Here is a 15,593-nt window from a genome sequence, read left to right as displayed (position 1 = left end):
TTTATTTGGGTTACAGATGCTGAGATTTATCATATTAGAAGTTAAAACATCTAATTAAAATGTTTATTTATTATTCCTTCCATATTAATATAACAATGAAAAATATTGATATTTCCAAGATAAATCTAATAAGAAGAATGGCATTGTTTTGCATATTTTGGCAAATTTCTTTAATATCTGGCTTAAAAGTAGATAGCTAAATTCTCTTATCTGGTTCTACATTCAGTTGGTTCCAATATGTTGCTTTGGTTTCAGTGTGTGAGGAAAATCTGACCTCACAGATATGTATCTAAGAAAAGGAAGGGTAGTTTAATAGGCAAATAACATGTTAGTTTATTATAAAAATAGTTTTGATTTCATGGGCCTCCTATAAAAGTTTTAGAGACCCCAGGGGCCTTGAGACCACACTTTGAGAACTGCCAATATAATCAATTGTAGGCATCCTGTAACACTTCCTGAATATAGCAGAAAAGCCAATGTAGCAAACTATGGACTGCTTAATCTGTTTCATGTATGTAATGATTGGAATTCAGGTTAGAAAGTCAGCTTGGAGGAAATTCTCTAGAAGGAAAAATCACAACTGAGTTGTTTACTTCTGACAGTATAGTTTTCTTGGGACAAAAATATTGGGTCACCCTCAAGTAATTTTATTTAATTCTTTTGATTTCAAAGAAGGAAGAACATGTTTCAAGAGAGAAAGTTGCAGCATATAATGCAAGTGATTTATTATGGCACTAAAATATAGAGAAGAATCTACTCATTTTTCGCAAAATGGAAGTTTTTCTTATCTTAAAATCTGAGCTGGAAAGTAATTTTTTTTTTAAAGAAATGAACCCCAAAGTCTTTGGGATATATAGAGAGCACATGAGAAAGATTCCTAGATTAGCTTTTGTAATGAATGGTGCTTCCCTTTGATGCTTCCTAAAATGGAGAAAGCCACAGGACTGGGCTTTGAGTCAGAACTCAGCATGGTGCTCCATCTGGAACAGGCTCTGAAGTGTCATGTCAGAAGTACACAACCCATGAATGGTTCATCCAAAGCTACAAAGATGAATCTAGAGATTTCCTCCTGTAGCTATTGGGTAAAATATCGATAATCCTCACTGATATAGATCATTTTTTAAACTATAATTTTCATGGTTTGCTATTTGATCACTTTTAGTTGTGCTTTTTCTAAGTAGATGAAAAAAACCCCTGTTTTCATCTGGATCAACAGCATTTATGCAGAACCAATGCAGCCCCTTTCTTCCTAAGAAAATTAAGATCAGACCATCTGGCTCCATAAGTAGAGAGACCACATAGTGGTTACATTCTAAAAATTATTTTTGATTTGAGAAATTTTCATAAGCATTTGCTACTCTCTTCAGATCAGAAATTCTTTAACCTTTTCTGTCAGCAAATTCTTCACAGAATAATATTTTAAAATATAATACATATGTATATATACATATACATGCACATATGATTGCAAAGGAAACCAATTATACTGAAATATAATTTTTGAAATACAATACAAAAATTTTAAAATATAAACAGATTCATAGATGTTAGATTAAGAACTTCTGCTTTAAACCTAACCTCTTGTTAAACATAACTCAGAGTGTAAATATTAAGGAGTATTTTATTTTAGTGTATTTTAGTATATTTTATTGAATTTTATATTTTCACAACCTGAAGGGAAACAGAGGTGTTGGGACTGGGATGGATCACTTGGGATATCGAATTTTCCCTGAGTATGATTCCTGACAATTATGAGGTTCACACAAAATATTTACATCAAAGAAGCAAATCCATGAAGTGGGATCAGTGAACAAAAGATACATTTGAGAGGGCAGGTTGATGGTATCCCAGTGCTATATTTATTTGCCTTTCTCTAGCTATGCTTGAAATCTTAGCTGAAGCTTTGCTTTAATTAAAAACATTCTTATAAGGACACATCCAGAAAAAAGGAAAGGTCATGGCATGAAAGGTGGGGAGAAAAAACTTAGAGAGCATTGGAAGTAAAGACTTGAAAGTTCCTCCAAATAACAACTTGTGTGGTACCTCCTTACTCTTTCCAAGTCAGTCTGTTTTTAAAAAAAATTGACTCTCTTCCTCTGTATGGAAAAACAACAAAACAACAATAAACAACAGCTCAAAACATCAGATGAGTGTGAAAAATGGGGCATGGACACAAACCAGCAAGGCAGCTGTGGAGATTATTGATTTCAAAGATGCTATTTGACCCTTAAATCATTCGCATACTTTAAAACTTTCATAAAGAAACATTTGGCACATTCTTTATATATTTTCCCTATTTTGCACATGTCCAAATTTATGCCATAAAGTAAATTGTCAACTAAGTATAAAAAGTATTGCATTTTAGATTGGTGATAATGTTCTTTCATGGCTGAGTCAGTGGGTCGGGGAATGTTGCTATAAAGGTCAAAGTCAAAGTTAACTTTGCTTTGTTTTATAACTAAAGAATGCAAAAATGACTCCACTTAACTATATTGCAAATGGATGTCATTGCTTTCAAGGGAAATTGATAAGAAAATTAAAATGGGTGAGCACAGATTAATCATTTGTAAAATGGATCAGGGTTACTACCCTGCTTTAATTTATTTTTTCTAGTGTAGCTTTGGGCACAAGCGTTCCAATGCAACCAAAATAGATAATCATTGAAGAAAGATCCATGATATGAGACTTCTTGTATACCTTTTCATTGAATTTAAGATTATATCAGGCAGGGAAAGATTGGGAAGAAGATAATAGTTGTTATAGAGAAGAATGAATAGCTGCATGAGGAGGAAGAACAGGTAGGCAATGATAACACAAAGATAAGCACTCACTTGAAAAGAGAATAGGTACTACATACTGGTAACTTCATGGAGAAGGGACAGCAGAAAGAACCAGAACTGAAGTTAAGAGGGAATCCCACATTGAGATGTTAGCATTGCCTTAGCCTGCTTCCCTGATGCTCAGAAGAAAGTCAAGAGACAGATGGCATACTAACATAATCTTCAACACAGGTGCTATGAGTCTAAACTGATTATAAATTCCTGCCACTGTGGTGAGGAAGCAGAAGGCTTAAAGGGAAATTAAGTATTGCCCACTGAGTTGTATTGAGGTGGGGAGAACACCTAATCTTTGTATGGGTGCAGAAAATCTTTATGACCCTCCTCAAATCTGTATCATTTATTTTGCTACTCTGTCTTAATTAAATGCCTTTTTACATTTGAAATCATGATCTTTTATGTGTAGCCTAACATACAAATACACTAGCAAGGGCTTAAGCTGAGAGTTGAAAAGTTGACACACTGAAAAAGAACTTGAATCAAGGAAGCAGTGAAGTATCCTAGAATTGTTTCAGAATATACAGTGATCCAGATAGAGCTGTTTTCTTTTCTAGCATTTTTCATTCTTCCAATATTTGAGTCTTTTCATTGATTGAATCCAAAATTTCTGGAGGCAATAATAAGAAAGTCTCAATTCTTTTAGGGTTTATCAAACTGTAATTATCTTTGAATTTGGGCATGATGATGAATTTCTAAGTATCTGCCAACTAAATTCAGAGAAACTTATTACTATACAGCCGATCACCAGATGTTGAATATTTTTGGTCACACAACTATGAAACAATCTTCTAAAGTATAGAAAAATTAAGATCTTTGTTGATAGAAAGAATATCTATATTAGTGAAATAACAGATCTTTTGAAGTATATATTATGTGTATATATTTGTAAACATACACACATGTAACATGTTATAGATGTATATATTATACTATACATACATACTATATATGTATATAGATATATGCTATTTATACATGTCATAATAGTATATATCGTACACACACACACACACACACACACACATACACACACACACATCCAAATACACACACACTTTAAAAGTTAATATTAGTATGTCAGTATAAAATGGAAATGCCATTAGTGGTATTGATAAGTACTGAAGAAGGCTAAGGGAAGGAAAGATGATTTTAAGATGGAGAAGTCATGGAAGAAATCATGGAAGTGAGACTTGAATGAGAACTTAGAAGAAAGGAAGGGTATCATTTCATGTAAGGCAGTGATATTAGCATAGTTGGGAAAGTACAAATTGCATTCAGAGGATATCAGGTAAATCAGTTTTATAGTGATATAAGACAGCTAGATGAAACTATGAATAGAGTGCCAGGTTTTTGGGGTCAGGAAGACTCATTTTTGTGCCTTTAAAACTGGCCTCAGACGTTTATGATCATGGGCAAGTCACTTAACCCTTTTTGCCTCAGTTTCCTCATCTGTAAAATAAGCTGGAGAAAGACATAGCAAACCATTTTGGTAGCTTTGCAAAATAAAACACAAAACCGAAATAGATCCATGAAGAGTTGGACATGGCTGAATATGACTAAACAACAATAATAACAAAAGAATTAACAAGAGAAAAACATGAAAAATAGGTGTCAGATTGTGGAGGACTTTGAGTGTTGTGAAAAGAATGTAGAAGGAGCAGCTAAGTGGCTTAGTGGATAGAGCTCTAGCCCTGAAGTAAGGAAAACCTGAGTTTAAATCTGGTCTCAGACACCTAATACTTCCTAGCTTTGTGATCCTGGCCAAATCACTTAACCCCAATTGCCACAGGGGGAAAAAAGAGTTTGAATTTATCTTCTAGTTACAGGGGAACTTCTCCTAAAAGGGATAGTGTCCTAATGAAAGCAGTGTTAGGGAAAAATTACTTTAATGGTTGTAAGGATGGATTGGATGAGGATGAGATAAAGGGAGACCAATTAAAAGTATTATACATTAATTCAGATGGGAAATGCTGAGGACCTTCTAAGAATTAGTGGCAGAATGAAACTGAAAGGAAAGATACATACACATTAATAAGGAAGAATGAACAGGTTTCAGTAAAAGATTACATGAAGATGAAAGACAGAGTGAGATTGAGAAAGATGACTTGAAAATATCAGGTCTGGGTGACTGAAAGAATGATGAATGGAAATTAACATGTCAGAGAGGCAAGACAGTCTTGGAGAACTAAATTAGGTTTTAGACAGTTTTAAGCTAAGGTGACAGTGAGACATAGAAATGGCAAGACCTAGCATTCAATTTAAAATGTAGGACCAGAACTCAGGTAACAGATTAGATTTTAATATATAGACTGATAGAACTTAGAGTTGAAAAGTATAAGGTACAATATAAATATAAAATATCCAGTATTTTATAAGATTATCTTAAAACATCAATCAAATATTTTTTCAATGAAGGATTTTTTTGATTGGAGCTTTTCAAGTGTCTGCTTTTTTCTATTGTTTTAAATAATTTCTTTTAGCACTTTTCTAGGAATTCTATCTTAATTTTTCTATTTGATAAAACTATATAAACAACATAATGGATTAGTGGATAGATGATTAGCCTTAGAATCAGGAAGACCTGGATTCAAGTTTTGTCTCTAAAGGGTAGGGCCATGGATAAGTCACTTGACTATTTAATGCTCCTAGGCAACTCTCCAAGATTGTAAATTTTATATCTATCTATCTATCTATCTATCTATCTATCTAGATATGTATATATATCTATGTGTATAGATACCTATATCTCTATATAGATATAAACATATCTATACATACATATCTACATATATATATCTTTATATATATATATATAGATATTAATTGACCAGGGTTATCACATCAAGAATTCCTCACATCTATAAAATCAACATTGTGATTCTGTGCCCTCCCTGCCCGCTGATGCCTTGTCAACCCCCCTACACCTCCCTCTGTTTACTGCTCCCTACTCTCCTTATAATGTATCTTTGAGCTTAGTTTTCTTTTCTTTCTTTTTCTAGTGGGAATTTTGGTATCCTGTCTTTAAGAAGAAAGATTGCATCCTATGTGATGGATTGCTCCAGTGTAGCAGCAGTGACAGCCTCTACTTAAAGATTATCAGCCCTCTTAGACAATTTTAATTCCACCAAAGATGGTGAAATGGGAAAAAAGTTAAAGAAAAAATGAAGAAGGTATTTAAATACCAGAGGAAATTCCTCACTCACTCTTCAGAACATGGGATCAAATTTTCATGTACATTTCTTGAGAGCATCACTTTAATCACTTATGACTGAAGTACTTGGCAAACCAGATTCCAAGCAAATGATGTTAGATGAGTGATATTTTATACCAACAGCTGTACAGCATAAACATGGATGTCTGGACTGTTTAATCAAAGGCTTCTAAGGCAGTTATGAACTGCATACTGCGCCCTGTAGGAAACTGTGGCTTTCAAGACCGTAACAGCTGTGAGGGCTTATTTGTAAATCTTCAAACACTCTGCAGCATTGTGGAATGGTGGATTGCTACCTGTGAACTTGATCAGAAGAGAAGTGAAGGGAGTTCAGAATGTATGAAACCTTGTGTTAGCATCATGAAGGAAACAACTGAAATGTATATGACAACCACCATGACATCTCCTTCTCTATATGGAAGAATTTTTTGTTGCTGTTGTTGTTTTGTTTTGCTTTGTGGGCTGCTTTCCAACTTTTGATCACATTTAGCTAAACAAATCAGCTCATATTCAGTAATCTTACAGAGTGGGCTAGGGCAGTCAATATGTCAGTAAACCTCTATCAGACATCTACTATATGCTAGGTATTGTGCTAAATTCTTAGTTTATATAGAAAGGCAAAATACAGTCCCTGCTCTCACAGATCTTATTGTCTATAAGTGAAATGATTCATCCAGGATCATATATCCAAAAGTATCTGATGCAGGTGAGTTAGGGGAATATCTACCCTAAACAAATGAAGACTTCCCCTGGAGGAATGGGTAGATGAGAACCCAATGGTCCAATGGCCATAAAGGTGTCTTATTTGAGCACTTAGGATTTAGTCACACATCAAAAATGCCAAGATCATCCAGTGCATCCTGGACCATCACAAGTCATCTTGACTTTTGTACTGCCATTGTACTTCAAAGAAAGAGTAAGGCTGATGACTTTGTGCAATTCTGCCTCACTTAAATACAATTTATGTGTCAATCAAGACATGATTCTATGATGAAATTGTTATTTGTCCATTATTGAAGAGGATATTGACATTGATCATCTTCAAGAATGAAGAATGAACAGTAATGTTTGGAGCAGAAATTTAACTCAGCTCATTGGGATGCTAAGATCAACTCTCTTTCCACTACTCCATGATGTCCTAATTGTCACTAACATGAATCAAATTTGGAACTGGATGTAATATGCTTTCCACTGGATTCATGGTACTTTTTCACTTGAGGCAGACTTGTTGTGAATTTCTCCTCTAACTTTTCATATATTCTGTTCCACAGAATCCTTGGAACAGGTTCATAAAATGGGAACAAGTGGAGTATCTGTAAAAACAAACCAATAAAAAACCCCACCTTTCTCACCCCTATTCCTGAATTGTCTATAATGTGCTTTAAAAGAAGACTTGATAAAAAGTTACTGATTCATATGAAGGCATAGCTATCCATGACAATGGATAGCAAATAGTAAATAAAGATGTCCATTTCATGAGTAATAAGGTCAGCAATAAAAAAATCCACCCACAAAGCAGCCTTATATAAATATATAAATTTAATATATAAATTTAAATAGTTAAAATATTGACTCCTTGTATGCCTTTCTATCTTTGATACATAACAAACTTGATCCTCGTTGAAAAAATAAAAATAAAATTAAATGTCAAAATTTCCACTTTGAAGGGCTTTAGAAGTTGGGGGCTGGGGTTGGGCAAGGCAAGTCAGAATTAAACCAGAATATTTAACTTTATAATGATGGCTTTTCTCATTTTAAGTATTGGTCCTTATATTTTTCATTTGTATTTTATTTGAGATACTGTTGCTCTTCTAAGACAGGGCTTCTTTATTATGATCCCTTTTTACCTGAGAAATTTTTATGCGACTGGGTATAGAGGTATATAAAATAGGTATATATTATTACTGATAATAAATAATTTCATGACCCTCAATTCAGTTATGAGACCCCTATAGGGTCACGATCTACAGTTAAAGAAGTAGAAGGCTGCTGACTTCACCCACACACTATCTAGTATTAATTCAATGAGACTTTTTTTTTTTTTTAAAGAACTCCATTACATATCAAATCATTTGGTTGACTTGTCATTTTAGTAGAATGGTGACATTTTTAGTACTGGTCATGGAATCAGAGATCAGGTTTTGAGTCCTGTGGATTCCAGGTTGAGTCCCTAGAGAGTTAATTTTTCTTGTCAAATTTGGTTTCCCAATGAGGATAGCAATATCTCTGCTATCTATCTTACAAGCTTGAAATAAAGAAAGCAAACTTTTTAGCAGCTGACAAAGTGGATAATGATTTAGTTGACTTTGGATTTAAGAGCACTTGAGTTCAAATCCGAATTTTGATATCCTTTGAATGTAACTTTAGGCAAGTCACATAAACTCTCAGAGATCCAGGCAACTAGGCAAGACAGAAAGTTGTCAAAGAGTTTCCAAACTGCTCTACAAAAGTTGAGATAGTTTGCTAATTTAGACTAAGGAATGACAATATAGATCTTTTTTTTTTTTAATTTTATAATAACTTTTTATTGACAGAACCCATGCCAGGATAATTTTTTTTTTTTTTTTACAACATTATCCCTTGCACTTGTTTCTGTTCCGATTTTTCCCCTCCTTCCCTCCACCCCCTTCCCTAGATGGCAAGCAGTCCTATATATGTTAAATATATTGCAGTATATCTTAAATACAATATATGTTTGCAGAACCGAACAGTTCTCTTGGACAACACAGATCTTGATAAGAATAATAAGAATAACAACAAAATAGCAATGATGATGATGAGGATGATAAATGGAGATTGCAGTGAACAGAAAGGGAAATGAAGTTTACAGTTTAAATACTTGGAATTTAGTTAGCTATTAACAACTTTAATTCCATTTCCCTTTCTCTTCCTGGCTTAGATAATTTCCTTGACCTTCTGCACTTACTGTCCCTACTTAGAGACCCTGTCTTAAGACCCTCCTAGTTCTCATATTACCTCGATCCCACCCCTAGGCTTGAATGATCTTTGATGAGGAGGATGAGTATCAGGGGGAGGTTAGAGCAGAGAAGGGATAATTTATGGATATCCCTGCTTTAGAACCTTTTAAAAATACTAATCAACACAGTATGCTTTAGTTTAATGATTCTGTTCCATCAACCAACCAATTCTCAATGAACAAACATTTATTAAGCTCTATGTGTTGGGCACTATGCTCTATCCTGAGGATACAAATGAAATGAGTGAAAAAATTCCTAAGGACAAGGATCTTATGAGTATATGTGTGTTTCTGCAAATGTGGTCTATTTATGTTATATGTGCATATATGCTTAAAGTAAATACAAAAGAGTAGACCACAAAGTAGTTTGGAAAATAATTTCAAATGTAAACTTGACATAAACTTGATATTGAAATGTTTTATGTATATATGTACATATACACACATATATTTTGTCAGAAAATCATTTAATTTACTTCTATTTTGAACTTCATAACTAATTCTGGTTTACCTTGAATTTTATTTTTGTATTGACAGTAAATGACCTTGATATGATTTCTCAGAGTTGGAGATTGCTCCACTGGCACTATGTCAGGAGGAGATGAGGAAGACTTTCAGAATATGGGAAAGCACCAGCTGGTAAACTCTGGGAACAACATGGATGAAACTCACTAAGATTGGCTGGTATAAATGGGTTGCAACTTAAATGACTGGAAGGTCTTTAATCAATGAGGTAACAGATCCATTTGTATATTTGAAAAAGGCAGCTAAGCAAAATTATAAAAAAAATTTCCTGTCAGGAGAGGAAGGTTCCAATCCTAGCACTAATGGGATTTTAAAAACCAGCTATATTTAACTGTCTCTGTGATCTTTGATAATCACTTAACATTTCTGTATCATCATCAGTAAAATAAAAATACTTATAGAGTATACTACTATCTTATTAAATGGTTTGAAGAAACCACATTGTAAAACTTCAGAAGTTTATGTAGAAAGATGCTAATATTTTTAGTATTCTGAAAGTTTTATGATTGACTTTGGCAAGAAAACTCTGACCTATTATTTCTTTCTTTTATTCAGTCTTTTTCAGTCCTGTTGACTTTCTGACTACTTTGGGGTTTTCTTGGCAAAGATACTGAAAGCGTTTGCCATTTCCTTCTTCAGTTCATTTTATAAATGAGGAAACTGAGGCAAACAGAATTAAGTGATTTGTCCAGACTCACACAGCAAGTAAGGGTCTGAGGATAGATTTGAACTCAGGAAGTCTTCCTGCTCTACTGACTGTGCCATCTAGCTTTCCCTATATCTCTGGTTCCCAGAATAGCTATATTCTAGACTGATTCCTGCTAGAACAGGATACATAAGAGTAGCATAAGTGTGTCTTTAATTAAAAAAAAAAAAAGAACAAGATTTTTTTTTTGATATTGCTGTCTCCCATCTATTTTCTTATTAGCTTTGCCTTATCCTTTCAGTTATTGTGTATCTGGTTCCTCACTGTCTGCTTCCTAGACTTTGGGCACTGACTGCTTTATGCTCTATGTCAGTATTTGCGTTTTCTGCTTCTTATTTGCCTATTTAGATTCTGATCCACAACCTGTCCTCCCTTTTATGTGTTCTGATTGCTCCTTACCTGCCTGGCTTTTTTATTTAATAGCTTCATGGTGACCTTGAAGTCCTGCATGTATCTAGTGTTCTTACCATCACATCTATTGCTTGCCATATTTAGGCTAGACCCCCTGACTTTTAGATCTCCTTGCAATACCATCTCCATCTCCACAACCACTTATAATCCTGGAACTGATATTTAATTTAATTTAATTTTTATTTAAATATTTAAAAAATTATGTTCTGACATTAGCTTGGATTTATTGTAAGTATAATGAAATTAATTGTAGCTCTATAATAAAAACATAGTCTCAATTAGAAGACTGATTGTAAAGCTTGCAGGTTGCTAGTACTATGTTTAGGAGCTATGAGAATGCTATTATATTTAAATTTATCCTATGCCTGGCTAAGAAAAAAAAAGTGCTAAGTATTCTTTCATTTGGAAATTGGAAATACCTTATTGTTCAGTTTTCTGAGTCTTCATGATGCCATGGATCATACTGTCCATGGGGTTTTCTTGGCAAAGACATGGGAGTAGTTTGCCATTTCATTCCTCAGTAAATGATGACAAATAGAAATTAAGGGCTTAGTCCTCAGTTATATAACTAGTAAAGTGTCTGAAGTCAGGTTTGAACTCTAGGCCCAGGGCTCTATTTATTGAGATAACTAGTTCCCTTTCACGAAGTCGGCTCATTATTGTTGGAATTCAGTCACCTCCCACTCTTTATGACTCCATTTGTGCTTTTCTGGGCAAAGATATGAGTGGTCTCCAGTTTATTGTACAGAAAAGGAAACTGAGGCAAAAAGGATTAAGTGTCTTGCCAAGGGCCACATAGCTAGTAAGTATCTGAGGCTAAATTTTAATTTAGGGCTTCTTGACTGTAGTTCCAGATTTTTATCCTAAGTTCTTTAGAGAGCACTTATTCTATTTATTATTTTGCAGGTGAGGCTATTAGAATCCAGGCAAATTAAGTGACTTGCCCAAATGCAAAGATACAGCAAGAAGCAGAAGCAGGATTCTGTTTGGGTTCTTTGAATTACATTTATACTAAGACAATGAAGTGAAACAGGTAAGCCATGAAAATCTTTCTAACTCCATATTCCTTCTTCTCCACCCTAGATTCTGGTCCCAAATTAGAAATATTGGTCCTGATAAACTTGGTGTGGCTCAACCACAGAGAAAGAAATGCAGGTTGGCTAGTTTTTCTTTGCCTAGTCCTAAGGTTACCCCATATTCATATCTTCCTAAAAGCCTCCTACTTTAGCCTAGATCTAAGGAAATTGTTGGGCCCAATGACTGAGAGATTCACATTAGAAGCTTAGGATCTTCTCATATACAGGTAAAGTCAATCCTTAGGGCAGTAGTCTCCAAAGTGGAGTCTGGGTTATGACTCTTAAATGTCTACAATCAATGAATCAGATAGTGGGAAGATGAAGTTGTCCCATGCTTCCTGAGGTAGTTATGTGCAGGGTTTGTTCCCACCATCATGAAACTCTCCAACTTTTCTCTCTCTTCCATCTGTGTAAACTCCCACCCTCTCTCTTTGTGTTCAGTTAAGGGACCCTTCAGAATAGTTATCATTGAACCTCTCCCAGAAGCCACATGTCCCCAGTATCAACAAGATCATAGTTGGCATTAGAAAAAGTCCCTTTCTCCTCCCACTCCTGACCTATCTACCCAAACTCAAAAATTCCAGTTCAACTTATTGCTGTAGCAATTATCTTTAACTGGCTTTGTGCTCTTTGGCAGGTTTAGTACCAGCAAAACTTTTTAAACTGTGGGTCATGAGTCCATATTGGGTCACACAATGAAATGTGGGAACCACAAAATTATTATTTATTGTTAGTAAATGTTTGGTTTGTTTACTTATTTTATATACCTATATACTTGGAATAGTGTAAAAATTTCTTTTTTTTCATAGCTAATGCCATCATTTAATTTTCTATCTTTCTATTAAAATCATTAAATCAATTAATTTTCCTATATGTTAATCTTTTTATTTATAGCTTTTTATTTACAAAACAGATGCATGAGTGATTTTTTTCAAAAGTGACCCTTGCAAAACCTTCTGTTCCAAATTCTGTTCCAAATTTTCCACCCTCTCCCCTAAGATGGCAGGTATTACATTACATGTTAAAATATATGTTAAATTCAATATATGTATACATATCTACACACTTATCTTGCTGCACAAGAAAAATGGATCTAGAAAGAAAAAAAAAAACAAAACAACCTGAGAAGGAAAACAAAAATGCAAGTAAACAATAACAGAAAGAGTGAAAATGCTATGTTGTGGTCCATAATCAGTCCCCATAGTCCTCTCTCTGTGTGTAGATGGCTGTCTTCATTACTGAACAATTGGAACTGGTTTGTATTATCTCACTGTTGAAGAGAGCCACGTCCATCAGAATTGATCTTTGTATAGTCTTGTTGCTGTGTACAATGATCTCCTGGTTCTGTTCATTTCACTTAACATAAGTTCATGTAAGCCTCTCTAAGCCTCTCTGAAATCATTCTGCTGGTCATTTCTTACAGAACAATAATATTCCATAGCATTCATGTACCATAATTTATTCAGCCATTCTCCCACCGATGGGCATCCACTCAGTTTCCAGTTTCTTACCACTACAAAAAGAACTGCCACAAACACTTTTGCACATGCAGGTCTCTTTCCTTCCTTTAAGAGCTCTTTGGGATATAAGCCCAGTAGAAACACTGCTGAATCAAAGGGTATGCACAGTTTGATAACTCTCTGGGAATAGTTCCAAATTGCTGTCCAGAATGGTTGGATACATTCATAGTTCCACCAATAATGTATCAGTGTTCCAGTTTTCCCACATTTTCACCAACATTCATTATTATTTTTTCCTGTGATCTTAGCCAATCTGAGGTGTGGGTAGTGGTATCTCAGAGTTGTCTTAATTTTCATTTCTTTGATCAGTAGTGATTTGGAGCACCTTTTCATGACCAGAAATAATTCCAATTTCTTCATCTGAAAAACTGTCTGTTCATATCCTTTGATCATTTATCAATTGGAGAATGGTTTGATTTCTTATAAATTTGAGTCAATTCTCTATATATTTTGGAAATGAAGTCTTTATCAGAACCTTTGAATGTAAAAATGTTTTCTCAGTTATTGCTTCCTTTTTAAACTTGTCTGCATTAGTTTTATTTCTACAAAATCTTTTAAACTTAATATAATCAAAATTATCTATTTTGTGATCAATCATGATCTCTAGTTCTTTTTGGTCACAAATTCCTTCCTCCTCAACAGGTCTGAGAGGTAAACTCTCCTATGTTCTTGTAATTAATTTATAATATCATTCTTTATGTCTAGATCATGAATCTAATTTGACCTTATCTTGGTATACAGTTTTAAGAGTAGGTCAATGCCTAGTTTCTGCAATACTAGTTTCCAATTTTCCCAGCAGTTTTTGTCAAATAGTGAATTCTTTTCCCAAAAGCTATGGTCTTTGTGTTTGTCAAACACTAGATTGCTATAGTTATTGATTATTTTGTCCTGTGAACCTAATGTGTTCCACTGATCAAATAGTCTTATTTGAGCCAATACCAAGTGGTTTTGATGATCACTATTTATAATATACTTTAAGATATGGTAAAGCTAGGCTACCTTCATTTGGTTTTTTCTTTTTTTTTCATTAATTCTCTTGAAATTTGTGACCTTTTGTTTTTCCAGATAATTTTGTTGTTATTTATTTATTTTTTTTGGTCAGTAAAATAGTTTCTTGGGAGTTTGATTGGTATGTCACTAGATAAATTTAGGCAGTATTTTCATTTTTATTATATTTGCTTGACCTATGCAAGAGCATTTGATATTTTTCCAATTGTTAAGATCTGACTTTATTGTGTGGAAAGTGTTTTGTAGTTTTGCTCATATAGTTCCTGACTTTCCTTGGCAGATAGATTCCCAAATATTTTATACTATCAACAGTTATTTTAAATGGAATTTCTCTTTATATCTCTTGCTTTTGGATTTTGATAGTGATGTATAAAAATGCTGATGATTTATGTGGATTTATTTTGTATCCTTCAACTTTTCTAAAGTTGTGGATTGTTTCTAATTGCTTTTTAGGTGATTATCTGATGTTCTCTAAGTATATCATCATATCATCTGCCAAGAGTAATAATTTGGTTTCCTCCTGACTTACTCTAATTCCATTAATCTTTTTTTCATTTCTTATTGTCAAAGCTAGCATTTCTAATATTGAATAGTATTATTGAATATTGAATAGTAATGGTGATAGTGGATAACTCTGATCTTATTAGGAATGGTTCTAGTTAACCAGGAGATCATTATACACTTCGACAACGATATTGTATGAGGACATATTTTGATGGAAGTGAATTTCTTTGACAAAGAGACCTAACTAAGTTTCAATTGATAAATGACAGACATAAGCAGCTACACCCAAAGAACGAACACTGGGAAACAAATGTGAACTATCTGCATTTTAGTTTTTCTTCCCGGGTTATTTATACCTTCTGAATCCAATTTTCCCTATGCAACAAGAGAACTGTTCGGTTCTGCAAACATATATTGTATCTAGGATATACTGCAACATATCCAACATATAAAGGACTGCTTGCCATCTAGGGGAGGGGGTGGAGGGAAGGAGAGGGAAAAAAATCAGAAAAGAAACGAGTGCAAGGAATAATGTTGTCATTATAAAGTAATCATTAAAAAAAAAAAAAAAAAAGGAATGGTTCTAGTTTATCTCCATTACTGGGATGTTTACTGATGGTTTTAAACAGATGCTACTGACTATTTTAAGGAAAAGTGCATTTATTCCTCTCCTCTCTAGAATTTTTAATAGGAATGGGTATTGGAATTTATCAAATATTTTTCTGCATCTATTGAGATAATTATATATATAGTTTTTGTTAATTTGGTTATTGATATAGTCAATTATGCTAACAGTTTTCCTAATATTGAACCAGCCC

This window comes from Antechinus flavipes, chromosome 4 (assembly GCF_016432865.1).
Source record: "Antechinus flavipes isolate AdamAnt ecotype Samford, QLD, Australia chromosome 4, AdamAnt_v2, whole genome shotgun sequence".
In the NCBI taxonomy this organism is placed as follows: domain Eukaryota; kingdom Metazoa; phylum Chordata; class Mammalia; order Dasyuromorphia; family Dasyuridae; genus Antechinus; species Antechinus flavipes.
The sequence above is the reverse complement of the archived record's forward strand: the minus strand, read 5'-3'. Positions refer to the sequence as shown.